General features: G+C 44.5%; 1 long non-coding RNA gene across 1 annotated transcript in view; it reads right to left on the bottom strand.

Moving 5' to 3' along the window:
- Positions 1 to 1,362: 1,362 nt before the first annotated feature.
- Positions 1,363 to 9,368, bottom strand: part of LOC106723718 — a 53,551-nt gene continuing 45,545 nt past the window's right edge. Inside the window, exon 3 of the long non-coding RNA XR_001359434.1 lies at positions 1,363 to 1,493. This is a non-coding gene — a long non-coding RNA (uncharacterized LOC106723718). The remainder of the gene's footprint in view (positions 1,494 to 9,368) is intronic.

Here is a 9,368-nt window from a genome sequence, read left to right as displayed (position 1 = left end):
ATCTGATATGCAGGATGGTCTTAGGCGACCCCTGTGAAAGGGTCGTTCGACAGCCAAAGGGGTCGCGACCCACAGGTTGAGAACCGCTGATCTAGAGAATCACAGGTTCAGAAAATTGAGGAGCTTGCCCATAAGTTATGCTTGTAGCATAACTGAGGCTTGAACCAAGTTCGCCTGACTCCTAGGCCAGGTCTTCCGGCTGTGCCATGGATAAAGGATAAAAGCTGAGAGCGGATATCTAAAAATAGATAGAATGGCATAGAACTATACCCACAAATTCTAGAAAATCACAAAGGAAATGGAGAAAGTAAACTTAGAATCTTCCAATACCCAATAGTGTAAACATACTAGGGCCTGAAACCATTCTGGAAGCTTGAGAGATGCATTTAGAACAGGGGTGGGCAAACTTTTTGACTCGAGGGCCACAATGGGTTCTTAAACTGGACCGGAGGGCCGGAACAAAAGCATGGATGGAGTGTTTGTGTGAACTAATATAAATTCAAAGTAAACATCATTACATAAAAGGGTACGGTCTTTTTTTTTTTTTTAGTTCCGCGGGCCGTAGTTTGCCCACGGCTGATTTAGAACAAGAGAAGGAAGTGTAATTGTGCACACAGGGCAGTGAACTCACAAAACTCAATGCCCCTAACAAGCAGTAGAGGCTGAGAATGAGGATCCAAACAAGACATTAGATTGTATTTATTTATTTAACATTCTATGTGCTAAACACTGTTCTAGGTGTTTGTTTCGGGTTGAATTAAGCCCCCCTCCCCCATTTTACATGTTGAAGCCCTAAGCCTCATACCCTCAGAATATGACTGCATTTGGAGACTGGGCCGTTGACAGGAGTGATTAAGTTCAAATGAAACCGTTAGGGTGAGTCCTGGTCCAGTGTGACTGTGTCTTTATAAAAAGAGATTAGAACAGAGAAAAAGACACCAGGGGCATGTGTGCACAGAGGAAAGACCATGTGAGGGCAAAGCACAGGTGGCATCTACAAGCCGAGGAGAGAGGCCTGAGGAGAAGCCAACTCTGCTGACACCTTGATGTTGGACATCTGCCCTCCAGAACTGGGAGAAATTGATTAAACAACAGGAATTTAAGCCACGCAATCTGTGGTACTTTGTTATGGCAGCCGTAGAAAACCGAGGCATTGCTTTAACAATACACATTCATCAATCCCTATAACAACCTTTTGATGTAGGAACTATTATTATCCCCACACTACAAATGAATAACCTGAGGCTTAGAGGAGTTAAATAACCTCATCAGTGTCACTCACTAGTAAGTGCAGAGCTGGGACAACGTCATGAGTGACGGAACTCAAACGGATTATCACAGGAGCCTGGGCCCTACCTCCAACCTTAGCAGACAGACTTCGAGAAAGACAAACAGCTCGCACATCGTGTTGCTTCTGCTTCTGGACCGGGTAGATGGAGGCCACAAGCTGGTGTGAGCATTTGTGTGGGCTTCGAAAATGTTGAGGAAGGCACCTGTGAATAACACACAGTGTAAAATAAAGGTCAGAGCATTGAATTGGGCACCAGAGCCCCTGGGCTCAAGTCCAATCCCCAGAGCTCTTCTAATCCCCAGGTATTCTTGAGCAAGTTAAACTCTAAATCTGTTTTCTAATCTGTGTAAAAGGGAATAATATCTGCCTACTACCTGTTGCTTTGGTTACAAGAGCATTTCATAGCATTCACTGTGCTGTGTTAAAAATGCTTAGCACCGTTTCCTTGCGTGTGATTGGCTCTCAAATAATGCACAAGAAATGAGCATGGGGGTTCTCAGCATACCGTGCCAATGTAAGGCGCCCTGGTTAACACGGGAAATGACCACTCTTGTTGCATTTTTTTCCAGCCCTGGGTGGAAGGCTGACGAGTCAAGAAGCAAAGCCATGGGCCCAGGTGGCCCCAAGGAAGGTTGCAGAGGAGAGGGCTATGGTCTGCTCCTGATGATAGGGGTTAGGCCCTGACCTGACAGCCTGCACCCTTCACCTTCCCCTCTTCTGTCTGAGTGACAGTTGTTCCCATGTCCCCTTATCTGTAATCTACTGCCTTTGCCCAGGAATCCTTAATATCAGCCAGTCTGTAAGAAGAAGGGGGAGGGCTCTATAAACTAGAATGGAAGCCTTTGTTTGTGTCCTTCACTAGGGGCAGCCCCTAATCCCGTTCCAGAGAGCCACAATGGGTCCCCAGGAGTCTACCTTGCCTTCCTGGTCCAGGGGAGGAAAGATATTACACCCAAAATAAACACTCAACAAGCACTTTCTCATTGATTCAGAGGGTATGGAATGAGCCCCTAGCACTCTAGCCATCCTGCCACAAACAGCAGCAGAGCTCACACACCCATCTACTTATTTATTTACTCATCAATTAATTCATTCATCATATATTTATTGAGTGCCTTCTATTTGCAAATCACTGTTCCAGGTGACTACAAAACAGACAAAGATCCCTGCCCTCATATAGCTTGCATCATTGTTGGGAGAAGGCAATGAGCTAAATAGATATAACTTGTTAGGTGGGATGTGTTGTGGAGAAAAATACGCTAAGAAAGGAGATTACCAAATGCTCAGATACAGGCCTAAAGATGAGAGAGTACAGAGAAGCAACAAGCAGAGAGAAAAGCAGTTCAGGAAGAAGCCGGGCAATGTGCCTGGCACATCCTAGAAACAGAGGCCAGCAAAGCCTGAGTTAACAGTGTGAGAGGTCAGGGTTAAAAGGAGGCCTTATAGGAAGGCCCTAAAATTAGACGGCACTTACTTATGCTCATTACACGAGATGAAAGCACGGATACTGAGTATGGGTAGGAGAGAGACAAGGCCCGATGACAAGTCCAGGAGCAGGCCAACCTGAGACCTCAGCGAAGAAAGGTAAAGGAAGGCGTGGGAGGAAAACCAGGAGGATGTGGGTCCTGCTTTGCCCTCACTGCTCTCTCCAAACTCTCATTTTCTTTTCTGCTCCAGCTCACTCTACCTCTCTCGGCATCACTTTTGGGTAAACAAAGGAGTTTTCTATCAAAGTGCATGAGCCAAAATAGATATTTACCAGGTAAACACTATCCTTTTAATTGGGTGATTCTTCCACAAAGGCACACAGATGGCTGCTCAGTGCATTTGTTGCAATATGTGGATCAGCTGGAATATCCAGTTACCCAGCTCTGTGGATTCCCAGCCTGGCGAGCAGTGTGGAAGGTATTTTCATTATTGTTGTTGTTATTGTTCAGGGACACTTTGGCCCTGACTGCACCCCTCCCTCCTTCCTTCTCCCACTCCCCACCCCCTGATCCAGAGGGCAATGAAAGCTCACATCATTTCACTTTGGTCCAGCTGCCAGGCTGGGGAACAGATGTTGTATTGTTAACACAAAGAAGAAAACAAACAGCCCCCTCCTCTGTGTTCCTCCACCTCCCCATCCACCCCCACTTCAGCCCCCTGGTGAGAATGGGCAATGTCGGGGAGAGGAGAGGATGGGGCCCCAGTGAGTAATGCCACCCTCCCTCGCCAAGGCTGAGCCCGGACCGGAGGCGCACAGAGCGTTCTCCCGGCCCTGTTTACAGCAGACACGGGTGCTGTCAGCTGAGAGGCTGGCTCGTGGCTGGTGCCCCGAAGATGCTCACACTGAGTGGAGCATTGAGAGAAAGAAGACAATGACTCTCTTGTGCATGTGGCCAGAAACGAATCTACCTGCATTTGATGGGCAAAAGCCATCACCAAGAGACAACCCAGAGACAGGAGGGAAAGGCTGAGGTCTAGCTCTGCGTGCTTGATGATGCCTCTTGGAAGCTTTGAAGAGCTGGGAACGGGGTTAATTTCTTTTCTGAGGACCACCAGTTTAGAGTCCTCTGCCTTTTCTCCCACTTCTCCTGCAGACCCTTTCCTTGGGTGGGGGTCTGTCGGAGTGGACAGGGGTGGCACAAGCCTGAGAAGGGCAGAGTGAAGGCTAGAAGTGAACTAGTGCATGGAGATGAGGCCAAGTGAGGGCAAGCAGGGCCTTGTCAGCCAGGCTAAGGGCCTGGCACTTGCTTTGAATTTACTAAGTTACAATGGAAAGATCGTAGGAAGGAGAGAGAGATACAAGAAGCAGGTACACAGCTCTGTGAGGCTGCTGTAGCAATCCAGGTAGCAGACAGCAAAACCCCTAAGGTGGCATTAGAGTTGGCTCCATTGCTGTCAATGAGGCAATATCAACAGGGCTCAGCAAGCAATTAGGCATGGCGAGCGGCAGCTAAGGAAGACCAGGGCCGCCGTAAGAACTTACTCAGTGGTTCTAATCCCTGGGAAAAGGTTACACCCACCCACCCTTCTGTATACAACATTCAAAATAAAGTTGATATCTAGCCATACAACAAGTATAAGGAATTCCAGAAAGTTTTTGTGTTATTCTAGGATGGCTACTTTGATATATTTTTAAGCACTGAATGCTTTCAAAATGTTTTGGCTCCCTACTTTTGTTTTCTTGGTGTTTCCAGCAGGTGCCCTTTTGTGCTTATTGGACAGTCCTACACTGGGAAAGAGTCTCGGAATTCATGTGTGGGCCACTAGGTGATAGCACGCCTCTCACAGGAACAGGAATGCAGGAAGAGGCATAGCAGGAAGCAGATCAGAAGGTGATGAGCTCAGCGTTGGACTGGACTGCGAGTTTGAAGCATCAATGGAGACAGACACTGCCAGAAGTCAGCTGATTACATGAGTCTGGAGCGGAGATGGCAGACCTAGGAGTCATCAGCACTCATGGGACGAGGGGCGAGGGAGGGGGAGGGGAAGGAGGGAGCATAAGGTCATCCAGGGTGAATCTGTGGAGGGGAGGGGAGAGGGACCAGAGTGAAACCTGCAGAAAATTGGCATATGAGGGATTGGTCAGGAAAAGAAACCTGTTGAGGAGTATCCAGAAAAACTGAGGAAAATTCAGGCGAGAGCAGAGCCCCAAAGACTAAGGAACAAAGGAGGACATAATGAACAGCATGAAATGGTCTAGACTACTTCAAGCCAGGTAAGAGGATGTGCAGGGCTGGTTGGCACCACTGCATGCAACATCAGAGAGGCCACTGGTGGCCGTACTATTGAGAGTGATTTCTGGGGAGAAGTATATGTGGAAGGATGAGTGACCAAATAGAGGCAATGAGTTTACACTGCTAGTGGTAGCTCTAGCAAGGAAGGCTGAGGGGGCGTTTCATGTAAAGATGACAGAGAACACATTAATATCTCACTCGCACCTGCCAGGCAAATGCATAAGACCCACCAGACTTGGAAGCAAGGAGGAGGCTTCCATACATAAATGAGTTTGAGGGGAAACTTTTCTTTGCACCACCTACAGATGACAGTCAGCTGAGGTCATAGTTTTGTTCGGCTTGGATGTGGTGTTCTAGAAAGTCAGACAAGCATTGATCAGGTACCTACTATGCATACTGGTTAGTGCATGAGCTGCTGGAATTCAGAAACAACAAGCTAAAGGAGCTCCTCGCCTCATGGAAAGAGAAAACTGGTGTCAGAGGCTGCCCACCTACAGTGTGACACACCATTGCTGTTGGCCCCACACAGGGCTTTTGTAAAACTGAACCATCACTTTTTAAAAATCACAAAAAAGCCTGGCTTCTCTAAAAAAACTAGGAAACGTGTGGCCCTTGCCCTGCATTCCCACCAGAAAGCAATTGACTAGAGCAGCGGTTCTCAACCTGTGGGTCGCGACCCCTTTGGCGATCTAACGACCCTTTCACAGGGGTCGCCTAAGACCATCCTGCATATCAGATATTTACATTACGATTCATAACAGTAGCAACATTACAGTTATGAAGTAGCAACGAAAATAATTTTATGGTTGGGTCACAACATGAGGAACTGTATTTAAAGGGCCAGAAGGTTGAGAACCACTGGACTAGAGGGAAGGTGAGGCTTCCCATTACTGAGAGCATCCATTCTTCAAGCCACTCCAGTCCCCAAAATTCTCTATTAGCTGACGCACAGAGAGGACTTCATTTATAGATGCCTAGCCTTTGGGAGGCACTTGTGTTTGTGACTAAACCCCAGAACAACCTAAGTGATGAATTACTCCGTGCTAGGAAAATCAGTAGAATTAAATTGCTGAGCAAAGTTCTTAGACTTGGTCTTGACAAGGAGGTAGAACAAGATTAGGTGGTGGGTGGACAAATGAATGGATAGATCAAAGAATGAAAAGCATAACCCTTGGTGTCAGGGATGGACTTGATGCATGTGAGTCGCAGGCCACGGCTGGAATTGAGGGAGCACAGATCCGGCATCTTTCATTAAAAATCTGAAAACTTCTGGTTGAGACAGCCTTCTGATAACAGGATTAATCATATAGTAATATTGCAAGAAGCTGCTCCCTTTCAAATAGAAAGTTCATATAACGTTGGGATTTTGTATCAATACAATAGTCCCATTCTTGCTTGGCACAATTGTATCAATTCTGTGGGTAGACATAATATCCAAGTAATCTTTCCTTTTATCTTTTCCAGCTGGTTGTTTGTGTCTATCCCCAAAGAGGGTGTGCTCTTCCGGCTCAATGAGTTGAAGTTCCAATCTTTCACCCAGCTCCAAGTTTCAGACAGCACCTGACATGACCTCAAAGAGGCAATCACTTATCAATCCCTTTGATGATTTTTAAAGTTCAAGAATGAAACAACAACAAAAAGTCACTGTAAACAAAGAGAAAAAACATTGAACTTTTATCATACTAATTCAATGACCCCTGTTTCGATGACCTGGCCATTGCATTACATTTCCTGTCTTCTGAATATGACCAGCCATGTGTATAAAAGCCCACTTGCCACCTGACGAGCCCCTAAAATGTGGCCCACCAGTTGACAAACCTCACTCTGAAATAAGAACGGACAACTAGGAAGCATCACATACTTAAGAAAACCCAACAACATGAAATACGGAGATAATAAGAAACAGTAAAAAAAAAAAAAAAAAAAAAAAAAAAAACAACAACCTAGAGGAAGCAGAGGCAATTCAGAAAACAGGAAACAACCAAGAATAGATCATTAGTATCATTAGTATCTTCAGAGAGATAGAGGAAAGATTATATCCATGAAAATAGAGAAAAATGCAACAACGACAACAATAGGAACCATGAGAATAAGAAAAAGTGCTTTATTGTAAAAGTTTACTGTAAAGATACAATAAACTCAGTGGGAGACGTAAAAAATTAAGTTGGAGGGATCTCCCAATAGGTACAAAAAAATGTGCAAAGTGATGGATAAGAAGATTTTAAAAGTCAGAGAATCAATGTAGGGTATTATTTTTCTGACCGATAATAGTCACAAAAAGAAAAAGAAAATGGAAAAATGATAGGGAAGACATTTTCAAAAAAAGAATAATACAAGAAATTAAAGAACACAAAGTTGCAGACAAAGGCCCATCAGTTGCACAACATAATGAATTAAAAAAGACTCACACTAAAGTATATAATCATGGAAATTTAACATCCTAGGGATAAACAAAAGCTTCCAGGAGGGAAAATACGTTGCTGGCAAAGAAATGAGGAGTAGAATAGCAGTAGACTTCCCAACATCAGCTCTAGAAGCTAGTAGACAAAAAAAAATTTTTTGAAGCAAAATTATTTCCATGTATTCCCAACAAAAGGTCCCCCTTAAATATGAGCTTAGAATACAGACATTTTCATATAAGATTTCAAAATACTTAATGCCTATGTACCTTTTCTCAGAAATTCTTAGAGAATATGCCCCAACAAAATGAGGTATAAAGAAAGGGGAAGACATGAGATCCAGAAAAATAGAAGATCCAGAAAATAGGAGATGCAACAGAAGAGAAAGAGGAGGGAAATTCCTGGATGACGGTGAAGGGAGGTCCCCTGCCCTGTGGATAGGTTTGCAGCTGGTCAGGAGAGCAAGCCAAAGAGGCACTGGAGGACAGAGACTCCTGGAGGAAGGTCTCCAGAAAAGGGATACCTAACAGGCTTCAAGAGGAATGTGAAATTACCTCCATCCCCCACACAGCTGGTTTGACCACATGAAAAATTTGTATAGTGAGGATGTTAATTAGCATAGGGGAATTCAGCCATAGATACAAAGGTAATTGGCAAAAGAAGAGCAGGAGGAGGGAGAGGAGGAGGAGGAGGAAGAGGAGGAAGCAGGCAATCATGAGCCACCTGAAAAAAACAAAAGGTTGAAATGATATCCACCACTTGGCTCAACATGAACAATCTTGCAGTGGTCATAAGAATCTAAACACTGATGATTGTTTTTAATTCTCTGTTGAAGGAATTGAAAGCATGAGAGAAAGAAAGGAGGATATAAGAGATCTTAAACCTCATCAATGGTAAAAGTATTGTCAAATTATTAATCTATTGACAGCAGTGAGAGAGCATATTATTTTAAAATATGGAAATACATATCACTAGAAAGAGCTGAAAGACTGATGCAATTGCCCCTGGGGAGCAGGATGTGGGGGAGGTGAGGAGGTGGGCAGGCGGTCCTGGACTGCTGTGTTGACAAGTGTTTTTAGCCCACTTGACGTGTTTCAAGAGAGCCTGTCACTTTGACTAAAATTTAAATTAATTTACTATCAGAAATAAATAGTAGCCACCAAACAACCTAAGAATAACTATGCACCTACCAAGGTGAATAGTTGGAAAAATAGCAACTCACTTGGATGCATCATTTGTGTATCTGAGATTTTATTAAGCAGTTACCAACCTGGAGTTCAGCTCCCTTCTGCACAGTCACCTGTGCACACAAACACTTGCCCATGTGCTCGGGCAACAGCTGCTTCTGCCAGTACATGTTTCAGGATAAAGGACAGTAACCGAGTTAGACAAAAATAGGTGTTTGTGTGAGCTGGGGATATTTTTACCCTCATCTTTAAGCCTACTATGTAAACATCTACTATGGCAGAGTCTAAATTTTGGACAATGTTGAAACTAACAACTAGTTCTCACACTCATTTAGAGAGGTCTAGACAAAGCTATAGAAAAACGGAATGAAATTTGCCAAGTTGCTGAGATTTACAGTATATCCTCCCAGCAAAAACTATCAGCTAGTTAGTCTGAATAAAACGTCCTACTTGGAGGCACTGGAATGCTTCATCCTAAAAGTGGTAGAAAGGACCTCAAAACTCATCCAATCAAACTATCTCACGCGACCCAGAGAGGCAAGGAGACCTGTCCAAAGCTCCCCAATGTACCTCCTCAGAACCAGATCTAGAATCCTGAATGGGACTCTGTACTGCTAACCTCAGAGTTGAATCTGTAGCCTTCAGGTAAACAGAGATATAGATGTTATAGTGAGGTCTGAACACAGGGGTAAGTCTGAAACTTGCGATTCCTTCCACCACTCCACACTGCCTCACAAAGCAATGAAAGGGGGGCTGTGAAATCCAACAA

This window comes from Myotis brandtii, unplaced genomic scaffold (assembly GCF_000412655.1).
Source record: "Myotis brandtii unplaced genomic scaffold, ASM41265v1 scaffold630, whole genome shotgun sequence".
Classification (NCBI taxonomy): domain Eukaryota; kingdom Metazoa; phylum Chordata; class Mammalia; order Chiroptera; family Vespertilionidae; genus Myotis; species Myotis brandtii.
This window is presented reverse-complemented; position numbering and strand designations above follow the sequence as displayed.